The sequence below is a fragment of the Corvus kubaryi genome, unplaced genomic scaffold (assembly GCF_017639235.1).
Source record: "Corvus kubaryi isolate FWS band 111438036 unplaced genomic scaffold, C.kubaryi_AGA036_p1.0 37225, whole genome shotgun sequence".
Classification (NCBI taxonomy): Eukaryota; Metazoa; Chordata; class Aves; order Passeriformes; family Corvidae; genus Corvus; species Corvus kubaryi.
The window spans coordinates 535,278-560,705 of NW_024581064.1; the positions used below are offsets into that span (position 1 = coordinate 535,278).

Consider the following 25,428-nt stretch of genomic DNA (forward strand, 5'->3'; position numbering starts at 1 on the left):
ATCTGTTCCTGTCTTTATAAAGTCACCTTTTAATTTAGAAAGAGAGTGGCCCCCCCCCCCCCCAATTTTCCCTCCAGAAAAGCCGGACTGTAATTGCTTGCAATCACTTGGCACAAATTGTCTGTGCGTATTTGCTTTTTAATTTTGTATAATCTGGTCCATTTTGCTCTCTCTGCCTTTGAGCTTAACCTCTCTCTTTCTCTCCCTCCTTTTCTCCCTCGCATGCCTTCCCTTTCTCTCTTGCTTTAATTCTTCAATGCTGCTAAAAAAAATTATTACTAATTCACAATGATCTTTGATGGCTTTTACTAAGGAAAAGGCACTCAGGAAAAAAAAAAGAAACTGAGTGGACATGTGCTGCAACTGGTGAGATTTCCTTGTTATCTTTGAAGTGTTTGTTAATTTGTCTATTTATTTCATTTCTGTTTCCTTAAGACTCAGCAAGCTGGTTTAATACCTCCATAGGATGCCTTTCCCCGCTCTCCGAGCAGGATTTGGGTGTCCTGGGCGAGGCTGGGATGCGACATCGCTGTGTCATTGCTGCTCATCTCTGTCAGGGAGCCCCAGGGTCCCAGCCATGATTAATGTCTCCTCCAGGTGAACCTGGGGCTTTGTAAATAATGTTTCTGAGACTCGGTGCTTAGAATTTAAGGTTCTCGTTCAGATTTTGCACTAAAATTTTCTTTAAGCAGATGCCTGTGGGAGCCGCTCTCTCAAGGTTTGGCCCAATGTTTGAGCAGAAGCCTAGTTGATGTTCTGAAAAAAATTTTGCGTGTTAGAAGATAACAGAGATCCTGGGAATGAGAAAGTGCAGAGATACCATCTGTCAGAGTAGTTTCTCATCATTAATTCTTGAAACATTTAAAGATGAGTCCATATAGCTTGGTGGTCTGTCGGCACCAGGGAGGGGATTGAAGGGCTGAAGACTTTGACCTCATTGCAGTTTTTTGATTCTATTTTTTAAGCAGCCCCTGGCTTTGGTAGCTCCCTCTCCAGCCCCTGGGCAGCTGCGTTGTCCTGCCCTGTCACTGCAGGGCTCAGCACCCAGGGCAACGCTTTGCTCTGGGGACCCTCAGCCATCGGCTCCTCTTCCTGCCCCCACTCTGGCGTCCCAAAGCATGGCACAGTGTCCTGGCTCAATGCACGTGATCCTGCTGCCTGGCAGGGTCTGAGAAGCCCTGGAGTTTTTTGAGATTTCTGTGGATGATTTGCTGTAATATCATATTATATATTTTATTTGGGAATTCTTGGTTCAGTATTCAGTTGCTATGTTTTGGGGCTTTTCACTGCCTTGCTGTTCAGGGCTTGTTTGGTTGTATTTTTTTTTTTTTGTTCTGACAGTGAAAAATGTTTTAAAAACAAAAACCAATGAAAATTAATGTAGTAATACGTATTTTCTAGTAACGTGGGATTTTTCCTTGCTATTTCCAGAAGCAGTGCTCTCACCCCTCTCAGATTTTGGTGGTAGCTTGTTTGTTACAAATGCTCTGAATTGTTTCCTTCAAAGGATCCATTAAGACTTTGTTTTCTTTTTAAAGAACTTCTAACGAGTAGCTCTAATAACGAGCAGAGATATTTGTATGAACAGTCCCCAAGTCTCCCAGAACAATTTTGGAAAGAGCCCCATATGCTTCTCCCATGTCACAGGAGGGTGTGGGCTCCAGACCGGTCTGAAATCCTGTTGCTATTCCACCAACGGGTCCTGCTTTCTGCAGATGAGAATTTAACTTCCTATTTGGAGTCATTCTGTGGTGGGATGCTGTTCAGGATCTGGTTTCTCTTGAAATTTCTCCCACAGGTAAATTTTTTTTTTTTACTCATGTTGCCTTGAAGGGAAAAAGAGAGCAAGCCCATGGCTGCATAGAGAAACCTGAAAGGGTCTGGATTCCATTCTTCAAGCTCTGGAGGGATCGAGGCGGTGGCAGGCACTGGCCTTCAATCTAAACAAGAAAAGTAAATTAAACAAAAAAGAAAAAAAGGAAAGGCAGCTTTACACTCAAAACAAATAGTTGCTGATTCCCAGCAAACAAACCTGTAGGAAAAACCCGAGCAGTTTCAGAAGAAAAATTCCATGTATATTTCTCTTGATGCGTTTTAGGTTTGTTTGTAACAGATTTATAATCCTGTATTATTCAGCTTTTCATTTGAAATTCCAATGAGCTGTTTGAATGGCCTGGTGCAGGCTAGGAAGTAAAGAGCATAAAATAGTCCCATTGACTTATGATTTTCTGCTGACTTTTTCATTGTCATCCCATATCTTCATTCTCTGTCATCAGAGCGTTCCGGGAATGTCCTCTGTTGCCTGTCTGATAGCGCTTTGGAATATAGGAAATGGGATGAATTGCAGATGACTCAATAATTTATTCAGATGTGGTCTGTCATCTCTGGGCAGGCTTCAAGCGCACGTGGAGAGAGGGTGGGAGATTTTATACAAGTTTTCTTCTGACTTCCTTCCCAGACCATTTTTCCTTCGACTCGTGGTGTCTTCCTTAACAGCAGAGGAGGTTTCAAATGTAGCCAGAACAGGCTGGAAAGATGGGAATGACTGATCAAAGCAGCGCCTTGTCTGTGTTGTATCTCGGCAGCGAATGCAACAACTCCTGTTGAAACACAGGAAGCAGTTTCTGTCAGTTGAGTTATTTTTACAGATTGACCTTGTGCTTTTAAATAAGATCTTGGTGGGAAGAGTGGGACCTCTGTGCTGGATCACAGGGTTTGAGAGTGGAGAGCCCCAGTTTTAGCTGGTGAAGGGTGAAGGTGTTGTGTTCAGTTTGAGCTGACTCTCACCCAACCCGCGTGTGAGATTTCTGATAACTGTGAGTGTTTGGACCTTTTTGTTCCCCTGAGCTGTCTCTTCACAAAAGATATTTCAGGGTCTTTCAACCAGTTAGGAAAGTTCATTATATTTTTAATACAATGTGGAAAAAAATTAAAATAATGATTTGATATACAGGCATTGATGAAAGATGTATTTTTAAAGTAGTAAATTAAAATCTCATTAATATTTCAGTGAGAATATTTTGTGCTTATCTGTTTCATCTCTATTTTTGACCTATGGCTTGGAGTTCACAGCATGAAGGAGATGGTGAAATCTGTTCACCATAAAATGTTAATTATAAGTAAATTACAGCACAAACGTTCAATCAGCCACATTAATTCTACATAAAGTGAATTATTGTAGCAGAAAATTTTAAAATGTGACTGAATTTTATAATCTGCATCCTCCATTTTCTACCTTTGCTCTTAGTGCTGTGCTGTTCCTCCCCAGCATGGCTGAACTCTGTGTGCCTACGGGAAGTGCTTTCTCCTTAGGTGATGTTAAAAATGGAAGAGCACTATTTGATCCAGTTGTTTGCAGCTACTAAATGTCTCTTAAATACAGAAAATTTTCTTTGCCCGGTGAGAAAGTGCAACAGCAGCTTCAGGGTTGGAAAGGCAGGTGGTGGAGTGGTGGGTGCAGGAGTGGTGGCAGGGTGTGGGTGGTGCAGCTGTGGGCTGGTGGTGGCTCCGGCAGCCCGAGCACTCTGACCTGGAGCTGGAGTTACTGCAGCTCCACGAGCTTTTGCAGGACCCTGCATTTGGGTTTAATCCTGTATTTATTTTCACAACCAAAAGGCACGTGAATCGCCATGTAGTCTGAAAATGTAGCTGGAGGTCTTGCTGGCCTCCTCACCCTGAGGGGAAAAGCTTAATTTGAATCCCAGACTGGTCTGTAGTGTCGCTGCCTTTGTAAATCCAAATGTTGCATGGCATTATAAAAGAATTTCTGCCAAGATGCAGAAATTCCCTTGGAGGGAAGGGAGCAGAAGGAATTCCCAATTTGCTCATGGGAGGTGTGTGGGTGGATGCAGGAGCAGGTGATCCTGCGGCCCAGGGAGATAACCCTCAGGGTAAAGCATGCCACAGGGAAGGGTTAGAGCACTGATCCCGTGAGGTGGAAAGGAGGGAACCAGGGCAGACTGAATCTCCCAGCCGTGACACTGGCCGTGGCACAGAGTTTGTGCCTCGTGCTTTAACGTGTCCTGTCAGTGCTTGAGTTCTTGCCAATGCCATTCGGTGTCTCTGAGCTGTTGTGCCTCCACACCTGAATCATTTCCCGCCAGTGTGAGATGTGGGCTCCAAAAACATGTGTGAGTCACTGAGATCTGAGCTGTAAAGTGCTGTGAAGGTCTTGGAGACAATCTCTCACCATTTATTGGGAAATGAAGGTCTCTTTGGTGGGAAGGTGTGACAGGAAAGCAAAACAAATCTCAGACACCTAAACAAAGTAACTCGTGAAAAGATAATAATCATGAGCTGGTTTATTTGCATATATGTACAAAATATGTAAAACAGTCACTGTGATGTGTGCGTGCCCGAGTGATGGGACAGAACTTCAATAGCCGGTGACCACGCCCTTGGTTCCTGCCAGGCATAGGCTGTGTCCATCCAGGTCTGCTGGGAGGTTCTGCATCCCCTGCCTTTACCCTCAAAGCTGTGCTGGCATGACATCCTGGGCACCCTGATTTACTCCCACACCCCTGTTCCCACAGGCTGGATGGATGAGAAAGCCTCCACCTCACGCAGCCACAGTGTGATGCCGCTGCTCTCTGGGAGAGATCAGTGTCTGTGTGGGCTCTGCCAGCTTGCTGTGCTGGGTAAACAGCACCTCAGGACAGCCTTATCCAATCCAGGTGGTGCACGGGCTCCCCACAAAGGTGCAGCATTTTGGCTGCAATGGGTACCTGTGAGGGAGCGAAGCTCAAGGGACACAAAGTGTAACTGTTGGAACAGGTGTGGCTAAAGACAGGGTGAGAAATATGAATTATCACAGGGACCTGAGGGGTCACCAGTGCGTTGAACTGGACCAAGCAGATGTTTTTGAAGTACCTGAGATGTTCTCAATGTTCAGGCATTGAGAGGCACTGTGTAATGAGGAGACCAAGCTCAAATACAAAGGCTTCTTCTGGCTGCATTCCCCTTTCATGGGCTCTATCAGGGTACAGCATAGTGAAATGATTTTCATTTCATTATTTTCATTTGAAATCAAGGGTTTTGTTAGCTTTCGATCAACTGCCTTCATCAGCTTATAAGTAAACACTTATTTGTCCCTTCTTTGCTACTCTCACATTCTACGCAGTGAGCTGCTGCTGGGAAAAATTGTGCCCCATGTATAAAGATGGATCTTGGTACAGCCGAAGGTACCTGGGCAAGGTGTAATCTTAAAGCTGGGTTCATCAAGGTGCTGAAAGAACGGGATGTGATCAGTTAAGCCCCTCAAAATGCACCAGCACAGAGGGGAAGTGTGAGGCAGGCTGGAAGCTCCAAGCCCTTGTTTTCCAGTAAGCAGCATGATTGGCAGCAGGAATAAACACGAGCTGGAAGCTTGTGTATCAGTCTAATTGTATAATTGCAGGTTGCTTTCTGCCTGGTTTGATGTGCAGATTGTAGTAATGTGGAGTGTCTCTTTGGTAATTTGCTATTAAATCCAACACTAGGAAGTAGTTCAGTGGCTTCCTGGATGGATACCTGGTGTTTGTGTTCTTTACCTACTGGAGCAGTGCCTATGCCTGCTTTTTCCTTTTCCTCTTATTTTTGCTTATATAGTGGTCGAAGTTTTTTCCGCAAGTTGCCAAGGTGAGTTAGACATAAAGGTCAAAATGTGGTAACTCATTACCCAGTGTTGTAAAAGTCACTTCCAAGAGCTGAGAGCAATATTTAATTATTCCCTCTGAACTTGTACAAAGTATTATTTTATATATGTTGTAATCAGTACACTGGGAACACTGTCTGCTCAAACCTCAGGGATGGCTCTGCTTGGAGCTCCAAGTCAGTCACCAGGCAGGAGGGGAAGGGTGGTGTTCAGTGAGATCCATGCAGGAAAAAATCCTTAGGATAAGAAAAATGTCAGATAGTATCTTTGATGGATGTAGAACAAAGCCACAAAGAGAGGAAGCTCCTTCTTACTGGGAGAACAGGAGAAGGCTCCAGCCCTGCAGGGTGCCATGTCCATCTGGCCCATTCCCCTTACCCTTGGTTACAATTAATCAGCTGCTTTTCCAGTGCAAATATCCCTTTCCTGTTCCTCAGAGATGAACTGATTTCTGGCTGACAGTGCTGTAATTCCACACCAGAAGTTCATAGCTTTATCTCGGAGCACTGAGGTCTGTTACAGAGCGACAAAGATATACTTGTCTGAATTCTTGAAGGATCTTCCCAACTGTTCTGCTTCTTACCTGCTGCTGGGTTTTTGTATGATGGTGGTTACATCCTTTTCTGGCTTTGTTGTCATTGGCAAACTGCTTAATTAAAAAAAAAAAAGCTAAAAGCCATCATGGCTTGCAGAGACATGGTTTTGTGCTAGTTTGAAAACAAACCAGTGGGAGGCACCAAGTCAGAATAACAATTTAATGGAAATTAAAGAAAAGGAGGAAAAAAAAGGTAAAAGAAAACACTGTCAAACTGACAGAGTCAAGGTACAACCTGACACCCTGTTAGGCAGGGTGGTGGTAGCAGTCTGGTAGAATGGTGGCTGCAGTCCTCTGAAGCAGTGATCCTGTAGTGAAACAGTCTGCTCTTCCTCAGGAAGTCCAGTGGTGGCTGTGTAGCTCCTGTCCTCTGGAAATCCAGTGGGAAGCCGGTGTCTCTGGTGTTCAGCCTCAGCTTATATCCACGATGGGATGCTTGGTTCCTCCCTCTGGGTGGAGCATCTCACAATGGGGTAACGAGTCATGAGGCAGAGTGTTGATTAGGCTCATTAACAGGAGATAGTCCGGAGGGAGTTATCTCTGAGTCAGGCGGCAGGACAATGATGGGCAATTAACAGCAAGATAGTCTGGGGGGAAGGAGGCAAGGAAACACTGCCCCACCTGATTTTAACAGCTGATGGGGATGGTAATAGAATACACTGCAACCCAGGACAGGTTTTTAATAAATTCTGCTAAAAACATTAGTTGAAAGGTAATTCCAAGTAGATATTGCCAGGTTAGGAGCTTTTCCTGTCAGGCAAGTGTCTCCTTGTGCATTATTTCTGCCCTTGTATACGCCCCAGTGTTGGTGACAGGATCATTTTTTGGTATGTTGTGTTGCAGATTCATAGTGGACCAACAGGTAACCAGAAATGATGGTTAAAAATCTACAATATTTCCCTGAATAAAGAGAGTTGGCATCTATTGACCTTTGGTCTTGCTGGAGTTGGCAGAGGCTTGGTGAGGCACTGGTGAGACCTTCTGTTCTTGGTGCAACATCTGGGAATTGGTGGGTAATATAAATAAAATAACAGACACCTGTAGGAGTCTGGGTATTCTTCCTCTCCAGCAGTGTTTTGCCATGACCTTGGTGCAGCTCCATCCTGCCTGGCTCAGACACTGGTTGCATCCCCAAAACTTAACCTCTGAACTCCCCGGGGTTACGCTCAAGCCAAAGATCACTGAGCTTTTAGAGATCAAGAGGATGTCAGTGAGGAGGGACGGCGCGATGAGCCTCAGACACTCATTAGTCCTTGCTGAACGCCTGAAAATAACGAATTTCAGCTTAGTCAACAGCAGTGAAAGACACTTATTGTGTTCAGATTGCCTTGGGATGGCTTCTGCTTGTTGGGGCTGGCAAATGGCATTTTCCAAAGGGAAAAGCCCTCTGTGTGGTGTTCCCATGAGGGCAGCTGGGTCCTTACTCCTGCAAATACAAAGCATTCTTGGCAAGCAGAGTTTAATTAAGAGCCTCCCTGAGACCAGCCAGGCTGGGCGTTAGTAGCCGAGAGGGGCCCTGGCACCGGTGTTAGGGAACATGCTGGGAAAAAGGCTGGATTTCTGGCAAATGTCATCGCTGCTGCCTCACTTTGTGCGTCCTCACACACGTTTTTAATATGGCTGTGCTTTGTCTACCTGGAATATGCAAATAGTATTCAAATTAGAGCTCAGCTTTGTGACTGTCAGCACATACCCCCCAGCCTCCCTCTAGCAAGTGACTAATGGGAACATGTGTTCTTTCTATTTTTGTAAGGTGGAGGGAAGGAGGGCTGGAGCCGGCAGGACGGACCCACTGTCTCTTTCTCCCCAGAGGGAGCAGAGCCCGCAGCAGAGGGGTGGGGACGGCAGGATGGGGCCTGGGGCTGCTCTCCGGACCCCCTGCCCGGGGCAGTGGTGGTGCAGGGCTGTGAGAGGCCCCCAGCCCACTCCCCACACTGCGCCTGCCCCGGGTCTCTGCGGCTCCTGGCACTCAGACGAGCAGCACAGAGTCCAAACTTTGTCCTTGACATAGGCCATTTTCTTCCTTCTCCCCATCCCTTTTATTCCCAATTATACCCATCCCTATATTTGTTAGTGTTCCTATGGCAACAGCTCTAACTGCTTGCACAGAATTGTAATGTCAGGAAACTCTTTAATGTTTCTGTGGATGACTTAATGTGATTTAGGAGAAATCCACCTCATCCAGTGCTGGGCACTGGCTCTGGGCCCTGGCTCTGGGCCCTGGGGGCTTCCCACCACTCAAGATCTCTGAACCTGCCTCCTGTGTGGAGCAGGACTTTTGCCTTCTATTGATTCTGGAAGTTGGTCAGCAACAAAAATTAAAATAATAGCACACACTCAGCACACAGTTGCTATTCCCAGAGGACTGTAAACCAAAGGCTCAGATACTGCTGAAGCTCCTGGTGGCTCCAGGCTTTTCCAGTCACTTATAACGAGTACTTGAGGTAGGGACATCTCATGTCTTGCAGAAACTGCGCTTCACTGTGACGTAGGAGCCAGGGTGGGTGGCACAGGCTGCTCTCCAGATGCACTGGAGCCAGGGCCACACTGCTGCTGGAGTCAGCGTGATGGGACGCCAGCAAGACACCCCTGGTCTGTCCTGTGCAGCCAGCATGGCCAAGGAAGAATAATTCCAGGAGATTATAAGTATCTGAATGTACCTGCAATAAGGATCCGACACTGAGACAATCAGAATTGGGACCTTGCAAATACTGGTGGCTCCATAAAACTGTCCTTCCAGGCTGCTCAGGATCTGTGTGCTGATGGAGAGGCACATTGCCACTCTGCCAACAGGGCTGTGTTGTAAATATGCTCATTTTGGCTGTTCTGCTTTCAAGTAGGAGATGTTTCCAAAGCAGGATGCTCTCCCCACCTCTCCCTGAGGTACAGACCTCCAAGTCCCAGGGCATGTGTCATTTCTCCCTCCCTTCCCTCCTGCCCCATGCAGCTTCACTGTCCCCACAGAAGGACAGAGCTGGTTGGCCCCATTTGCCAGCTCAAAGCATGACTGAGGTGTTGCCTTCTGTTTTTAGTAAGATTGTCAGCACTCCTTTCTGCTCTGGGTGAGGAGAGGAGGGTGATTTAAGCAGCCAGGATAGGAAAGTCACTCTTCTTAATTAGCGCTAATGCAGTGAAGGTTGTTTTCTGGCCCTGGCAGAGGAAATGGTAATTAATATGGCAGGGAGACAGCCGAGAGACAGACGGAGAGTTCAAGGCCGGTGTGTGAGCCTCCGACCCCAGCAGTGCCCTCAGAGGCAGTGGGACACGAAACCTGTCCCTGTGGGATGGATGGAGTGCTGGCCATGTCCCCTGGACCCCTGCCCAGCTCTGCACTACCAGCCATGGGGGTCCTTCGCCTGCTGTAGCCTGACCAGCCTTTCCCACTCACAGTTAACTGGATTTGCGTTCTAATGAAAAACATCCTCTGCACCTCTCAGCGCAGCCTTGGGGTTGACCCTTGCTGCTGTTGTCTGCACCCTTGGGCCACGTCAGCAAAGCCAAGACCAGAGGAGAGCAGGGCTCCCATATTCCCACCAGGAAGATCAGTGTCTCTGCAGGGCACCATGCAGAAACAACAGGTGGGCCAAGGACAAGCAAACCCAAAATGTCTGTGTGGTCATGGTGACCTCTGCCATGGATTCGTGTGTGGTTGTAGGTTTTTGGACACTGTGTTCAGCTGTAGCTCAATGTTTAGGCAGAATTGAGGGTATCTGAGGTAAGGGAGAGGTGAGCAAGGACGCATTATCGTGGGTGGAGTTGTGATGGACAGAAGATGATTACACAAAGCAGGATCTCCTGTAGTTGCATTGAGTCCCCCTTGGTGCTGCTCCAAAGGTCCTGCACATCACTGTTGGTGAGGAGTTTGTCTGCTCAGGACCATGAGCAGGAAGGTGCTGTGCTGTGCTAATTCTCTGTCTTGGTGAATTAATATGTTGTCTTCAGAATATTTATTCCTCAACAGGGTTTTTTTTTGGCATGTTATGTACCCACAAGCTTCTAGCATGTTTGCTTGGCACTGCAACGTGGATACCTAATGTTATGCCCAGGAGCAAAGGAGCAGGTTTCCTTAATTTGATGTTCCCAGTTTTGTTGGGAAGTAAAACCTGGGTGCTGCCTGGTGAAAGGGTCGGGAGTTACTTGTACAGTTTGTAAAGATATTGAGACTTGTCACTTTAGCTGGGAGAGAAGTCAACCAAACCCCTAATATGAGATTTTCCTGGAACCTTGACTAACCAGATAAACATGTGTGCTACAGGATTCACTCCTTAAATATTCTAATAAAAATTGTTTAGCTGAGGAATTGACTTCTTCATTAAATGGCCTTGGAATCACCTTTTGAAAAGCCAGGAGATATTCAAGTAGTAAAGAAAAAGCAGTGAGTGGAGTGGCCAAGGTGTTCGTGTACCTGGAGCAGCATTCCTTTAAAGCAGCTTGGGAAACTCTCGCAGGGAAGTGCGATCCTGGTCAGTGCACCTGTCTGTGTCCAGTGACTGGAGGGGACTCTAACACCAAAAACCAATGCCCAGGTCTGGAGGTGATTTTTCCACCTCAGAAGTGGCACCAAGGAGGCAATGCTGCTCACGTTCCTCAGCTGAGGCACGGAAGACTTGGGCTCGGAGCTGCTCTCTCTGCTCCTCCTCTTCCCCATGGTGACAACCCAGACGGAATAAAGCAAATAATTGCATTTTGGGTAACAGTAACCTGTGTAATGTTCACCATGGCTGGGAGCAGCATTCTCTCTGAAGTGAGCAGCAAATGCTTCTTTCCGACAAGAAAAAACAAACACTGGCTCATATGTCACCCCTCCTCTTCAGGCTTTAGGTGGTTGTTTTTTGAGGGGAATTTTCTGGTTTTCTTCATTGTGGATTTAGAGGTTTCTCCTTCTGTATTCCAGGGGATTTGTTGGCATCTTTTCTGTGCCTGTTCTGGGAGCCAAAGTCTTTCTTCCTAGAAGAGAAAATTAAGGCAAGTGTTTCCTGTGGGGGGCTGGGGCTGGCAGGAGGCATCTGCCCCCCTGCCTGGGCAGCCCCTGCTTGCAGCCCTGCAAGAAAGGCCCTGGTGTCCTCTCTGCCACAGCCCATCAAGGACTGTGGGGAGACCAGGAGACTCGTGTCACCTCAGACTGAAGTTGAAGTGAGGTCAGAAAGGTGAAAAAGCAGCACTTTATCCAACAAGAAACCCAAGGATTTGGATTTGTGCCAGAGCAGCAAGTGCTAAATCATCATATCCCAACCAGGGGATTTATGGCAGAGTTACAAAGATGATAATTTATTTAAGGACTTGTGCTAAGAATTTTTTTTTTTCCCCTGTTGATTCTTATTAGCATGGAATGTTTTATACTTCTTAAAGGGTATCATAGTGAAAGAGGGAACATTTGCAGGGAAATGTTATCCAGAATACATACATTGTTTAAATGAGCTGCTCTCCAGCTTCCAGACACGTCGACGTTTAAAGCAAGAGGCAGCACCTGATGTTTTATTAATTGTATGCACATCGGCAAACTTTCAATATCTCGTATTTGTAAATACAAATAGCAGTTTAGAATCTCTTTTAAGATAAAGCATAGCGAAATACGGATTTTCTCTACAAAGCTGACTTCAGGAACAGGTCATGGTGTGCCAGAGGGATGCTTCCTGGTGCCATCCATACTCTGCCCCTGCATGCTGGGTGGGATCTGTTCCATGCCCCATTCCATCTTGCACTGGTACCACAGATACTTTTTAAAATGAAAAGTGTTTTCATTGTTGTTTCTTCAGCTAAATTAATGAGGGAAGGTGTGCTGGCTTGCTCTCAAGGGTTTGCTGTGATCAGAGTGTGTGTTGGGATGATGCTTACAGGCAAATGGGCAATGAGGAAGGGCAGTGGAGCTGTGAAAAATGCTGCACTCATATGAGAAATCACAGAATCCCAGGGTGGTTTGTGTTGGAAGGCACTGTAAAGCTCAGCTAGTTCCAATGCCCAGCCATGGGCAGGGACACTTTGCACCAGACTTCTCACTTCTGTGAGTTATACTCTGGCCTTAGTCCATTCACAAATAGATGTTAACGTGTTGGTTATGTGCCGACCTGTGACCATGGGTTATGTTTGTAAAATGCAGAAGCCAAAATTTAAAATAGACGTATCCCAGAGCTAAGCAAATTCCTTCAGGTGAGGAAGGCTGCAGTGAGATGCCAAGTGCTTCTTCTTCCTGCAGGTAGGACATAGGTCCCTGCAGATGGCAGCCAGGGCTGTTGCTGAGGATTGCAAGCAGCACTTACTGGTGCTTCCAAGGAGTGATGATCCAGCACAACAATAATGGCAGTGGAGGAGATTTCCCATTTAGACTGAGTCTACCCAATAGATTGATGTGTTGAATATGAACTTGTACCAATGAGGCTTCAGGGTTTGTGTACAGATTTAATCCAGTGGCTAAACATTCCTTCTGGCAGCAAACACAACTCATCAGTTGTTACCATGAGCCAGAGCTGTGGGTTTAGTTGTTTCAAGCTGAATCAGCATGTAGGTAGCACTTCAGTCCTACTGTGAAAGCATCTGATTTTGAGTAAATTATTACAGATTTAATCTTTATTCAGGTCTTTGTGTGTGAGTCAGTGACATATTAAGATTGAAAGGTGGCAGGAAAAGGTTGGTTGGTTCCTCATCAGTTTGTATGTCTTTCTCTGCCAATTACAGATTCTTCATTGTCTGCCATCAAAAACTACATGAGCAAGAGCATCAGCAGTCTAAAGTGGGCACTCTTGAAATCAATCTTAATTTCATTTTGCAACAGCTAGATTTTGTTTTATTCTAAAAGAACTTCACCTGAAACTGGTCTGGTGCTTGTGACCGTGCTCTGGAGTCGCTGGGCTGGGCTGGGCTCTGGCCCCTTCTCTGGGAGTGGGCAAGTCACTCTGCTGTTATTGTTGGGACACCATGGGTGCTCCCTGGCCTTCAGGGTCCTGCTTTGAACCCCTGAGAACCCTGGGTTTCCATGGCTGAAGCCGTTGCTTGTTCAGGGTCCTCTCCCTGAAAGACTCTTGCTCAGGATCATTTTCTCTCTGCTTCTATTTTTGATGGTGTCTCCAACAATAGACTCGTGTTCCTCCTCTGTCTGTTCCAGCCTGACACAGTTCAATGCTGCGGTGCCTACAGGGGCTTGAAAAGAGCAGCCCCCCTTTTCTCTGCCCCCCCCCCCCCCCTTTTTTTTTGGCTGAGGCCAAATTCCTTCACCCAGGCAGAAAGATCGGCTGCTCTTACCGGCTTTTACTTTTCGAGAGCATTTTCCACCCGGCTGTGGCTTCCCTGCGGAGGGAGGCTCCCGCTCCATTCAGGGGAGAAGGGTGCACTTTGCGCATCTGCCTTTTGTTTGGCCTGAGCCTCTGGGACTTGGAGAAGGGGGAGGAATTGATAAAAGCAAAGCCTTTTGCCATAAAAAGAACCGAAGAGGGCAATGGAAGGCCATTTGTGTAATTCCCCAGGCTGTGTCTCTCTGAAAGCGAAGGTCTGGCGCAGTCTGCGTAACCCGCTGACTTCGGATCTGCCTTTATCCTTTACCACGTGCAATCCGTTCTTGTACAGGAATTAGAGATTAAAGGCAACTTAACCTGTGTTTTTCTTTTTGGTTTTTTTCAGCATTCTTTGGCAGTGAAATAGTGGAGTTGCATTTCAGATCAAGCAAGGGGGGTGGGTGTGAGCAGGTAGGGAAAACCCCCAGCAGTTTCTCACCTCCCAGCCCAGAGCTGCTGTTTCACTGTGTCTGGGCACTGGGGAAAGGCCTTGCAGGCCTAAGGGAATTACTAGGATTTAGTCAGGGCTCCCTTTCTCATGGGTGTAACAGTGGTTTGTGGTGCCCAGGGGTTTTCACATGGGGAGTGGGTGTCTGACAGAGCAGGTGGCTCCGCGGGGGACGTGTCCTACAGGGCTGGGCAGCTCTGGCTCCATCACAGGACAGCTCAGGGACCTTTGCACCTGAATACATCAAATTGTCATGTCCTGCATTAAAAAAAATAAAATCACTGTTTTGGAGGGGCTGCCCGTATTCTGCCACTGCTGAGAAATGAAAGCAGAGGCACCTTCTTGGGGTGTGGTGAGAAATACCCCATTTGTGCTATCGTGACAAAGCAACAGAGTCAGTGTGTCATTATGGAGAAAATCACTTCCCAGTGGAAGAACGTATTCTGGAAGCTTCTCTGTTGACATGGGGCTCCCTGCATGTGGAGCATCACATTCTGTTCTGGGCACCGAGGCTGAGAGGTATCGACAAAGCACGAGGAGATTAGAGAAGAGCAACAAAAAGGATTAAGGGGCTGAGGGATTGATCTCTGAGGAAAGATTAAAGGAGCTGACTATGTGTAGCCTGGCAGAGAGAGAAATACAAGGCAGCTTGATAACGCTGTACAAATGTTTGAAGATCTAAATGTGAAGGGGTTGATCCTGCAGACCTCACTTCCATAATATCCCTGCAAACTCAATGGGCATTGGGTGGTTACACTTGCAGGCCTGAACCCCAATACCAAACCAAACCTGGTTATGATAATGTATGTATTTATATAGGGAGGCTGGTGAAGTAATGTGAATAGCAACAAGAAATTTGCAACACTGATATGCTGAAATTTTCGATTTCTCCTAAAATGGAAGGTACCAAATCCTTCAGCCTGGACATTTAATCTGCAGAGCTCACTCGGCAGTGAGGGAAGAGTGGTCCCGACTGTGGAGAGTCTGCATGGGCTCCTCCACTGGGCTCTGCTTTCTTTCACTGCTCTGAATCTGCACAATGGGAGTTCAGGCTCTGCATGAACCAAGGGCAGAAGTGTGCTGCCAGGCTTCCCCTGAGGGTGTCTCTGCTGGGGGAGTGAGGGGTGCAAGGGATGGTTTGGTTTGGGTTTTTTTTTCTTTATACGTGGCAAGAGTGGCTTTATGGTGGTAATACAACACTGGGTGAAAAGCCAAGTTTCTGCCAGGGATTATGTGATGTTGGAGCACCAGGATTAGTTTCCCTTTTCGTACTTTGAACTGTGACTCTGTTTGCAGGTGCAGAAAATGAATGTGACACCTCTCAATCAGGTAGTAAAATGTCATGTTTCTCCTTTTCCTTTTTTCTTTTTCAAGATTGTATTTACCTGGCAAAATTCCCAACTGTCACTCTAAAATTAATATTCCCAACTGGGGCAGCTTCCAAGCTACTGCTCACCCTTTTCTGAGCTGGCAGAAAGAATTATATCTCTTCCATGTGCTCAATAAGTCCAGCTATTTCCCTTCATTTCCAAAAGACTCCAACTAAACATAAATCTGTCTGTAGTCCTGACAGCCCCTAGTCATCTGTTTACCAAAATAAACTTTAAGCATATATTGAAAAATAATTTCTATTGAAATATGCATCCCTATGGCATTTGAGCTCGGTATTTAATGCCTTTTTTATGGTTAATAATGCATCAAAAGCATTTCGAGTCTCAAGCTGTCATTACATCACATACATGATGTGCCGGATGCATTTAATTGACTAAAAAACTTGGAGTCAGTTTTTATTTTAAAACATACTAATATATGATTACCAAGTCCTACTTCTCCTGATCTGTGTCTTCCAGTACATTGTCAGCTGGTGAGGAGCAGCTGGTGACGGTGCTCACGGAGCTCAGAGAGGGAGGCAGGTCACAGGAACAGGAAAAGCTGTTTGTTCAGAGCCTTTTCCTGAAGCAGAGTTTGCTGGGGTTTGATTTCTGCAATGGAGAAGCAAGTTAGTGCAGTAAAATAACATTGGACCTGGCACATGCTTAAATTAGAGGACTCTTGCCTGAGAGCAGAGTCGATGGTTCTGCCCCATGGGAGTGTTTTGCCCCCGGCGTTGGTGGCCAGGCCCTCGGCATTTGCAGCCACCCGTGCACTGGAGTCATTGTCACCTGTCCTGGTTCCAGGCTGGGCAGCCTGGGGCCTTTTATCTATGGCCTTGTGGACAAATCTAATGCATGGGAAGGTTCTCTTTGTTTTTGGGGGGTTTTCATCCCTCAAAAAAACCTAAATCCTTCTGGAAGACCCTGCTGCAGTCAAAATCTCCCCATATGACTGTGATGTTGTAAGTAAACAGATGATAAGTACTCTTGGAGAAGGACAGACCTGTTTCCTTCATGCTGTGTTTGTGCCTTATTTCAGTTCACTTTTTAATGTGATTGACTGTTCTGTTTTGTAACATTGTCTTCCTTCTCCCTTAGGTCAGTTGTTTTGGCTTATTTTTACTTTTGTCTTTTAAGTTTCTGTTAAGCATTTTAAAATACTTTTTGATTGATTGTTAGGGCTTAAAATCCTGTGATTATATTTCAGTGGAGGCGCAGGAAGGAGGAGAGAAGACTCATGTTTTAGAAGGGCTGAGGTGGTCGCATTTGTAAGGGTGGTGTGAACAGGGAGAGGTGACTTGGTCGTAAATTGGAATTATTCTGTTAGTGCAGGTTAAACTGAGTGCTCTGGGGACATCTTTGTCCTCTTCTCAAGTGTAATGTGACTTGGGTTTGAGGCAGATAAGTTGGATTCCCCGATACTTGGTTCCCACTCTCACATCTCCCACTGGCCAGTGCAAGTGCCGATCTCTGCCAGCTCGGACCCTCAGTGCAGACTGGAACATATGGTTCCTTGGGATAGCTCTGTTAGGTAGGTGATATGACACCTTTCAGCTCTATTTCTAAACTCCATATTCCATGTTTTTTAAATCCACAGATTTTAAATGACAAATGGGATAATTCCCTAAGCTTTCTTTTGGTTTTCCATATTCCTCCTCTACCTGCTTATCTGGGTCCCAGCAGCTGCCTCATTACCCAGTAAATATTTGTCATCTGTCACAGCAGGTCGTTTTCTGTCATCCCTGCTCTGACATTGTTCTCCTGTGGTCCCATGTCCCATCTCAGTTCTCCCATCCTGGTTCTGCAGTGCTGCTGTGAGTGCCAGGACAGTTCCCCCCGCAGCAGCAGGGACAGGTTTGGCAGCCCCAGTGCTGGGGGTGCAGCCACCTTGGGGTGTTGTCCCCACGGGACAGACACGTGTGCTGTGCCCAGGACCGGCCCACTCTCGTGTGCAGCCCAAGCTCGCTGCCCTCCCTTGCCCCTGTGTTGTAACTCCGGCCTCATCTTAATGTTTCCAGGTCAGCTCTGGCAGGGGACTGTGAAGGGCCAGTCACTTAATGAACCCCTCTGGGACCTCCCTCAGTTGCTCACAATTTCTCTCCCCCTTGTCAGGCAGGGAAGCACAGCCCATGCTGTTTCACTCCATCACTTTTTTCCGATGCCTTTTCCGCCTGCTTGCTCCACACAAACAAACCAATTATCAATGAAGACACAGACTGGGGCCTTTTTCCTTGAAAGCTCCTCCAGCCTTGCCCGTACCCGAGTTTCACAGGTACATATCAACTTGCATTTCTTTCTGCCCCTTCTCTCTCTGTCTCTGCCTTGCAGGTGCTGAGTTGCCTGTTCCCAGTTGCACACAATTAATATTTCAGATCCAGACCTGGTATTGACTTGTGCAAAGCCAGTCAGTATCCACATGCACATCCTTGTGTGCATGGGCTCTTACAGAAGCCCAGGAAAGAGAGCTGGGGTCATTCATTAACTGGAGAATTTCTTTGTTTCCTTTGCATGGAGGTGACCTTACCTGCACGTGTTTCAGACAAAAATACCCCCAGAATCATCTGTTCATCCCCAGTTTCCATCAGTGAGGCTTCCGTGTACCATAAAATGGGATTAATTCCACTGGACAGAGCTGGTCTATGTGTGCTGCATGCAGGCAAGTGTGTTTTCTGAGGGTGCATGTGTGTCTCTGTCTTCTTGTAACACTAAATATTTCACACAGAGTGTGAGATGACAGCTGGGACCATCCAGAGTCTATGTCCAGTTCTGGAGTCATGCCCTGATGTTGGATCTGTACTTTGTGTGTGGAAATTTGGCATCATGCATATTTAATATAAGGAAGTAAAATTGATCAGATCTTCCCAAAGTGTATCTGTAGCTGAGCTTCCCTTTACCTTGCACTGGCTACCTCTGGCATTCCAGCTTCTCTCTGCCCCTCAGTGCAGGGGCAGATTAACCCCCTGGAACCTTTGTGAGGCTGTGAAATCACCTTGGAAAGCTTTCGATGGTAAAAGTGGGAGGTGACCTGCAGCGAACCAGTAACTTCTTTAAAACAAAAAGCTAAAAGAAAGGGCTCTAAACTGTGCAGTGTTTTATCAAGGTATCCAATGTTTGAGGGAAATGTGCTTCCAGCCCCAGCCTTGTGGCACGTGCTCCAAGTGCTTCTGTGGCACTGGCGTCTCTCATCCTCTTGTGCCCTGTGTGAAAGAATTGATTCCTGCACTCAGGCAAACCGTGTTTCCCACGCCAGTGTCCGTTCCTTTGAGGAAAGGCTCTTTTGGGCTGCCCTGCTGGTTCTTCCCTCGCTCCCACCGCTGACCGTGGGGCGGCTCTGACCGTGGGGTGGCTCTGCAAGGGCTTTCTCGATCCACCCACAGCTCCCCTGCATGGGGAAGGCTGAGTTCGTGCTGCTGGAAGGGACTCTTGGCAGGTGGAGTTGGTCCCTGGTTGGAATGAGATGAGCTTTAAGGTCCCCTCCCCACCCAGCCCAGTCTGTCTCTGTGCCTTGTGCTGGTGCCTTCTCCTCAATGCAGACGCAAGGGCTGGCCGGTACCAGCCCCATCTCCAGTAACCACACGCTCCAGAAACCTCCTTCAGAACGGGCTGCCTAGATAAGAGTCATTCTATCAGTAGTGAAATTCCTATTTTAATGTAATTTTACAGACCCTGATTCACTGTTCCTTAACTGCAGCTTGTTATTTCTGGCATTAGAGGGTAAAAAAAAAAAAATAGCTTCTGGGCATGTGACACTATTCACAGGCCTTTAATGTCAGAAATAATGATCATGTTAAATTGGAGCTCATTACGACGAAATGAGACCTCATTGAGCCCTCTTTTTGGGGGGTTGTTTAATGATTTTCCTTTTTCTCTCCTTTTTTTCCTTCTAAGTAGCCCTGAATTGGTACACTGGGGGAGAAGCTGGGAGGTTTGGTGGTAAATTTAAATCGCAAGAACTGTATACCTTTAAAATATATTAAAAAAAAAAAAAAAAAAGAAGGCCTGATTTTTCTACTGTTCTCCCCAAGTACTCTGGTCCTTTGTTAGGTTTTTAGTTATAGAAATTTCTCACACCTCTTAAGGCCACTAATAATGGTGATATCTAAGGCAACTACAAAACATATTTGGGACTTTATTTCAAGCACTACTTTTCTTATAATGAACATGAGGATCCCATTTTCTAGTCTTTTCTCTAATCACATTCAGAAGTGCGGAAGCTCCTCCTGTGAGAACTGCACTGAAGCAGCTCTGCAGTGAGGATGGAGCAGTGTGAGACCAGGCAGGTGCCCACACACCCCACCCTTCTCAGGGGCCCCGTGGCCACCAGCATTGCCAGCTCTGGAGCATTTCTGAACATCTGGCACAGTTGTGTGTCCTACCATCCCCATGTCCTGTTGGTGGCCTCTCCACCCCTTATGGATTTTCTGTTTCTCAGTCTAGATGTGCTGTAGGAGAAAGAGGCTGTAGTTCAGAGGAAAAGTAGTTTCGATAAATTTGTTGGGATAAAACCAGTCTCTGCCTAAGGGGTTTTCTTGTAAAGTCTGAGATGAGCGACAAGTGTTGCCGAAATCAAGAGGTGACACAAAAACTGTGGGGATATGGGATGGTGTGATCAGCTGTGGGCTCCAGACACAGTCAGCATAACTGCAGCCAACACAGAAAAGGAGAGCTTTAATAAACAATTCAAAAATAGTGGGTTTATTTATGGATCTTAGAGAAGGCCCAGTTAAAAGAGCAGCACAGGAGAGAACATGGAGACAGAAGATAATTGTGATGGAGGCTGATGGAAAGAAAAGTACAAGGATGGAATTAGCTGTTGGATACTGAAGGAGAAGTGGTAAAGAATGGATCATAAGGGATTATAAAGGAGGGAGATAATATATATGCACTAAAAAGGAAGAGCCATCTACAGATGGTTGCAATGCCACAGTGATAAACGTGGAAGATTTTTTTTTTTTTGCCCTGGCTCTTGGAGGAATAAGAAGCTGTTAAGACTGGAGAAAGGATGTTTCCATTCTGTGTGTGACAAGCAATGGGTGTCTAGGCAAGTATTTAAGCAATAAAGATGTTCAGTAAAAGATTTTTAGGGGTGTTAGGGAGAAAGAAAGTCAGAAGAAGACAAAAATCTGAGAATGATAGCGGAGAAAAGCTGAAATGAAATCTGATGGCTGAGAAAAGGGACTTCAGTGTCAAGGTATTTGAGAAAGCTGGGTGTGAAATAGGCTCTGCAGGGCAGATTAGGACCTCTGCTCCAGCTGAGTGGGTTCTTGATGTGATGGACAAGATTTTGAATTATGCCTTTAGTTAAAGGGATAGACCTTTGGATGCTCACTGAGAGTCAACTGCATCTGTATTTGTGGTTGAGAACATCCGTCTCCTCCTGTTCCGTAACACGTGTGTATATATATGTGTAGCTATATGGGATGTCCAGTGGGTTTTCTTGCAAGGAATTTTAGATCATGGAGGACAGAAAAAGTGACTACTGTTGATGTTTTTCCTCCTGGGAAAGGGGTGGAGAAGCTCACCTTCTGCCCAGTGCCAAGGTTCTGGGGAGCCAAGGGGCAGCTTCTCGTTGGACTTTCTGATAGAGAATCCCTCGTGTTCAGGCAATCCTGCAGGCTGACAATTTGAAGCTGTAGGGAACCGTCTGTCTCTCTGCACATGCTCTAAAATGACTCAGAAATGGGTACATTTAGGAAAATGAGTCCCAGTTCCTGCTCCACTTTGCCTCGGCATTGCTGGTGACACCGTGACACTTATTTAGCTCAAGGAAAACAACATTTGAATTGTGTTTAGCATCTTTCAGTGTAAAGAAAAATTCCTGAAGATAATTATTTGTATCCAAATTATTTTCCATTCTTTAGCAGATGTTTTCAGACTTCAAATATGTTGTTTTCTGCAAGTGCTGCATAATAAATTAATTGTTTAATTAGTAATAGATGTGTCACTCCTGGGAGCAAATCCCTTACTTTGAACAAGTAAACCAGACACCCCTTTCATGTTTAATATGTTGGGTTTAAGACTTTTACCTCTTTTTAAATACATGCACTTCCATAGATCAGATAATACCTTAAACTATTGTCAGTGATTATGTGAGATCTCATAACACAGAATGGAGCAAAGTACAGACATTTCTTCACTTTAATCAGCAATAAAAGCAGGAAGAAATTAGAATTTGCTTCCCATCAGTAAATCTCCTGCACATGTTCCATCTACACTAAGGGGTCCTCATTACCATAGATGTGAAAATCTAAGCTCTGAAAATCTTTGTAACGTAATCTAGCATGAAAACAACATCTTGTTGTGGAAGGAAATTGAGGCACAGAGAGTCTCATGGAACTGGAAAACTTTTGACCCAAGACTGGCTTTCTTACTGGGGAAACACTGACCCAAGACGCTGGCCTTCCTGGTAGGAAACTTTCTTCTTGAGCCTAAAAATAAAAGGAGCCATGATGACCACCAATTGCTTCAGCTCCATTGTATAGGAGCTTTTTTATGAGGACGGTTTTGTCTCAAAAATATTTCTATGTTCATATATTTAGCTCTTTATAACTACAAAATCCTCAGTATGAGTATCTAGTGATTTTGCAGAATCAACTCAGGCAGTATTGACCTTATTTTGAATGGATGCCTTGCTTCTGCCTTGCCAATAGTTACCAGTGTCTTCAGAACCGTTTTCCTTATATCATGGGGTATGGTCCTGGAGAGCAGGGGCTTTCAGAAGAGCTAGGTTAGTTTTAGGGATTGCCTCCAGCACGATTGCAGAAATAATATCCAAGCGTACTCTGGTCTGGATCGTCACAGGCTGGGCTCTGGTCTGGGAGCGCTTTTCCAACCGCAGTGACTCCGGGATTCTGATACGGGTGTATGGGCGGCAAGAGGAACAGGTGACACAATCTGGGGCTGCTCTTGGATGTGTCTGCATGTACTGAGGAACGTGTGGCTGTGTCCACAGCAGCACTGGAGCATATCTGAGACTTGAAATGTGCTTGAGGTTTGGGGAGCACCGGCCTCAAGAGAAGGCTGTGGTGAGAGTGTGCAGATGATAACTCACAGCATAAAGGTTCAGCCTGGCAATGTACTGGTTGAAGGACAGGGTTTGTGACATGGCATGTTTTAATAGTCAGACATGTTGGTGAAAGGAGGAGGAGAGAGAATAAGGAAAATTGCCAAATTTTAAGGGGCAGTTCAGAATTTACCAAGTGTAAAGGAATCCAGAGAATCCTAAGTCCCTCCTGTGGTGTCAGCTTTGCACTGCTGTCTCTAGTTCTTGGTGACCCAGCCCAGGACAGCACTGCTTCTTTGCCCAGCTCTACAGGGACACTTGGCTGTGGTGGGGTTTGCAAGATGTACAGCTACCTGCTGCAAGGAGGTAGGAGACCTAAAGGTTATTGAACCAAAGCTGAGTTCTCATGAAACATCCCCTTGATTGGTGTTACCTTGGGCTGGGCGCTCGCAGGTGACCAGGGCGTGGAAGCTCTTTGTTCCAGCACTCTCCCCTGGCACACCCCTCTCCCTGAGCTTTGTTATCTATCCAAATTGTTAGCAGAAAAGATAGATGTATGCAAAGCGCTTTCACTGAGTCCAAGCTGGAACAGCTGTCAGAGATGCAATCCCACTTAGTTGGTCTTCATAAAATGTATGCGGCATTTTTAAGAGTCTGGATAAAGGGTAAAGGCAAACTGCGCCCATTTAGCAGGAGGCAGCATGTGACAGCTGACAAAGTGACAGTGGGCCCCTGAACAGCCCATGTCACTCTTCAGCAGGAGGCCCTGAAATGCCCATTTTAATTTAAATGTTATTTTCAAATAAAATTGCCACTTTGGGATAATTGCTTCGTACTGTGTAACTTTGAGAACACCGTACCGAGCAAAGTGGGTGCAGCTTTCCTTATTGTTGTTCTTATTTGTTATTGTGTGGCACCATATGGGGCTGCAGCCCTGTGCTCTAGGTGGTCCCCAGCTCTGCCTGCTGCACAAATCAGCCTTTTGTTCTGGGAGCCATTGTTTTAAAAAACAGAACAACCCCCCCCCCCCCAACCTCCGCGCAAGGTAAGGGCCGGGAATTGGGGTGATCTCAGCCACGAGCATTGTTTGGGGGCTGTTGGCGCGGTTTGCTGGTGACCACATCCACATCGATGGGCACGACAGAAACGCTCGTTTTCCTTTGTGCAGAATGACTTGGGAGTCTTTTCATCTGAAAGCTCCACTAACTATTCACTTGCCCTTTTCTTTCTGGCCTCTAGAGCCTCCTGGTATGGCACAGACAAAAAAGCAAAGTCCATTTCTAGCCATTCTGCAAATGAAATCGGTGTGTTTACAAATTCTGGTTATTTAAATCTTCCCCTCATTTGGAGAGGAAAGTGTCACCGATGGTTGCAATGGGTGTGTAGGGTTCTTTTCCTTGTGTTTTGGTTTTTGATACCCTGAGGCTTGGGATGTCCTAGTAATGGAGTGGAGAGGTCAGGAGAGTGGCACTGAGAGCCTCCATCTAATTCACACCTTGGCACCAGCACGCTGGGGCTGACATGTCCAATTTGCGGTGGCACTGTGTGACAGGTGTCAGCACTCGGCAGCCGCACCGGAGCGCACACGGCTGCGGAGTCAGGAGAGAGGGGATGATTGAACAGTCTGCAAATGAGACACCCAGGGAAAGGAAAACACCCGCACACCCGCACACAACAATTCAGGAGGAAATCTGGGCTAATTAACGCCTGCTGTTGCCTGATGCGTGGCACGGCCCCTCAAGGACTCTTTGCCATTCGAGAGTTGAAAACATGTCAGGAGGCTCTTCTTTTCTCTTGCATGAAGAATATTATGACATTTTAGTGCTAAAAAAAGTTATGATAACTTTCTGAGTTTTCATAGCAAGTTGTGAAACTTCTTGAAGTTCAGCCTTACCAGCTCCATCCTTTCCCTCCCACTTTTGTGTCTTAATCAGGTCACCTGGCAAGATACACCTCCTGAAATTTGACCTTCTCCTGGATACATGGCTGTGTACTGTGCTTTCCTGTTGGCCTGAAGAACAGGGTCTTTGCCTTCCATGCTGATGGCAGAAATTACCCTTTCAAATTTGCTGTTGCTACCATTGGCTGTGGAAGCATCATTGGCTTTTTGGGACTGGCTTCCCCAGATCACCAGTGGCCAAATGCCATAGGTGTTACCTTCTCCAGCCAGGGAGAAAAAGGCTGCAGAAATCTGGGGCACTCTGCATGCCTGGTGCTGGGTTCAACCCTTGTTGCTGCATCTGGGAATGTGTGCTGGGAGCAGCACCATTTGCAGCTGAGAAAAATTTGTTGGAGAAGAGCAGGGGTGTTTCCATGGCTCTCCTAAAATTCTGGTGGTGATGGGGAAGAAGCAATTCCTGAGTACGTGTTGGTACAGCACAGCCCTGGCCTGGCTGCCCAGGGCTCTGGAGAGGCTTGGGATGCATCTGGTGTGTCCGTGGCTGTGAGGGGCACAGCCCATGCCAGCCACCCCTAATGAGCTTCGCATTAGTGTCATGAGAGGAAGATTCCCAGACCTTAAATTTGTCTGGAATGTAAGAAATGCAGCTCGATCCTTATTCTCCATCCTATGACCTGCCCATCACAGCTTCTGTTGCGGTGCAGCTCGGTGACTTTGTGCTTTCCTGGGACTGAATTCTAGAGTGGGTTAGCAGTGGGGGACTGCGATACTTGAAATTTGTCTGAAGTGGGAGGGTCCCATCATTTGGGGAAACAGCTCTGTACAATGCTGCAAATCAACGGGACACAGGCTTGTCCTGCTGAGAAAGTCAGCAGAGCCAAAACTGAATTTTAAGGAAGCCTTTATTATTGTTATTATTATTCATGTCAGGGCTCCATTGGGAAAATCTTTATCTGCATTAAAACGTACATAAGAAGAGGAAAGAAGAAAAGGCCAAGACAAGGGTGTACTACAAAGCATCCCTTTGAGCTCAGCTCCACGTCTCTGTAAAGTTCATTGCCAGGCTCTTTGCACAGAGAGATTTTGGGTTCAAGGTTGAGCTGGAGACATTTCCTGGCAGAATGTATATCCCCTGATCACACCTTTAGGAGATTATCCCGTCATTAAATATTTGTAGGATAACAGGGGAAGCCTAATTTAGTTTTTGTTTCT

The 25,428-nt window shown here is 46.3% G+C and overlaps 1 protein-coding gene across 3 annotated transcripts in view; it reads left to right on the plus strand.

Annotated features, from left to right (window-relative positions):
- The window catches only part of ZFHX3 (zinc finger homeobox 3), a 395,458-nt gene that overhangs the window by 147,420 nt on the left and 222,610 nt on the right, over positions 1-25,428 (plus strand). Inside the window, exon 1 of one of the 3 annotated variants that reach the window (XM_042022868.1) lies at positions 282-366. The exons of the other annotated variants lie outside the window; for them this stretch is intronic. The gene's annotated coding sequence lies outside the window, so the exon portion shown is untranslated. Of the gene's footprint in view, positions 1-281; positions 367-25,428 lie in introns of those variants that run through there. 3 annotated transcript variants of the gene reach the window in all.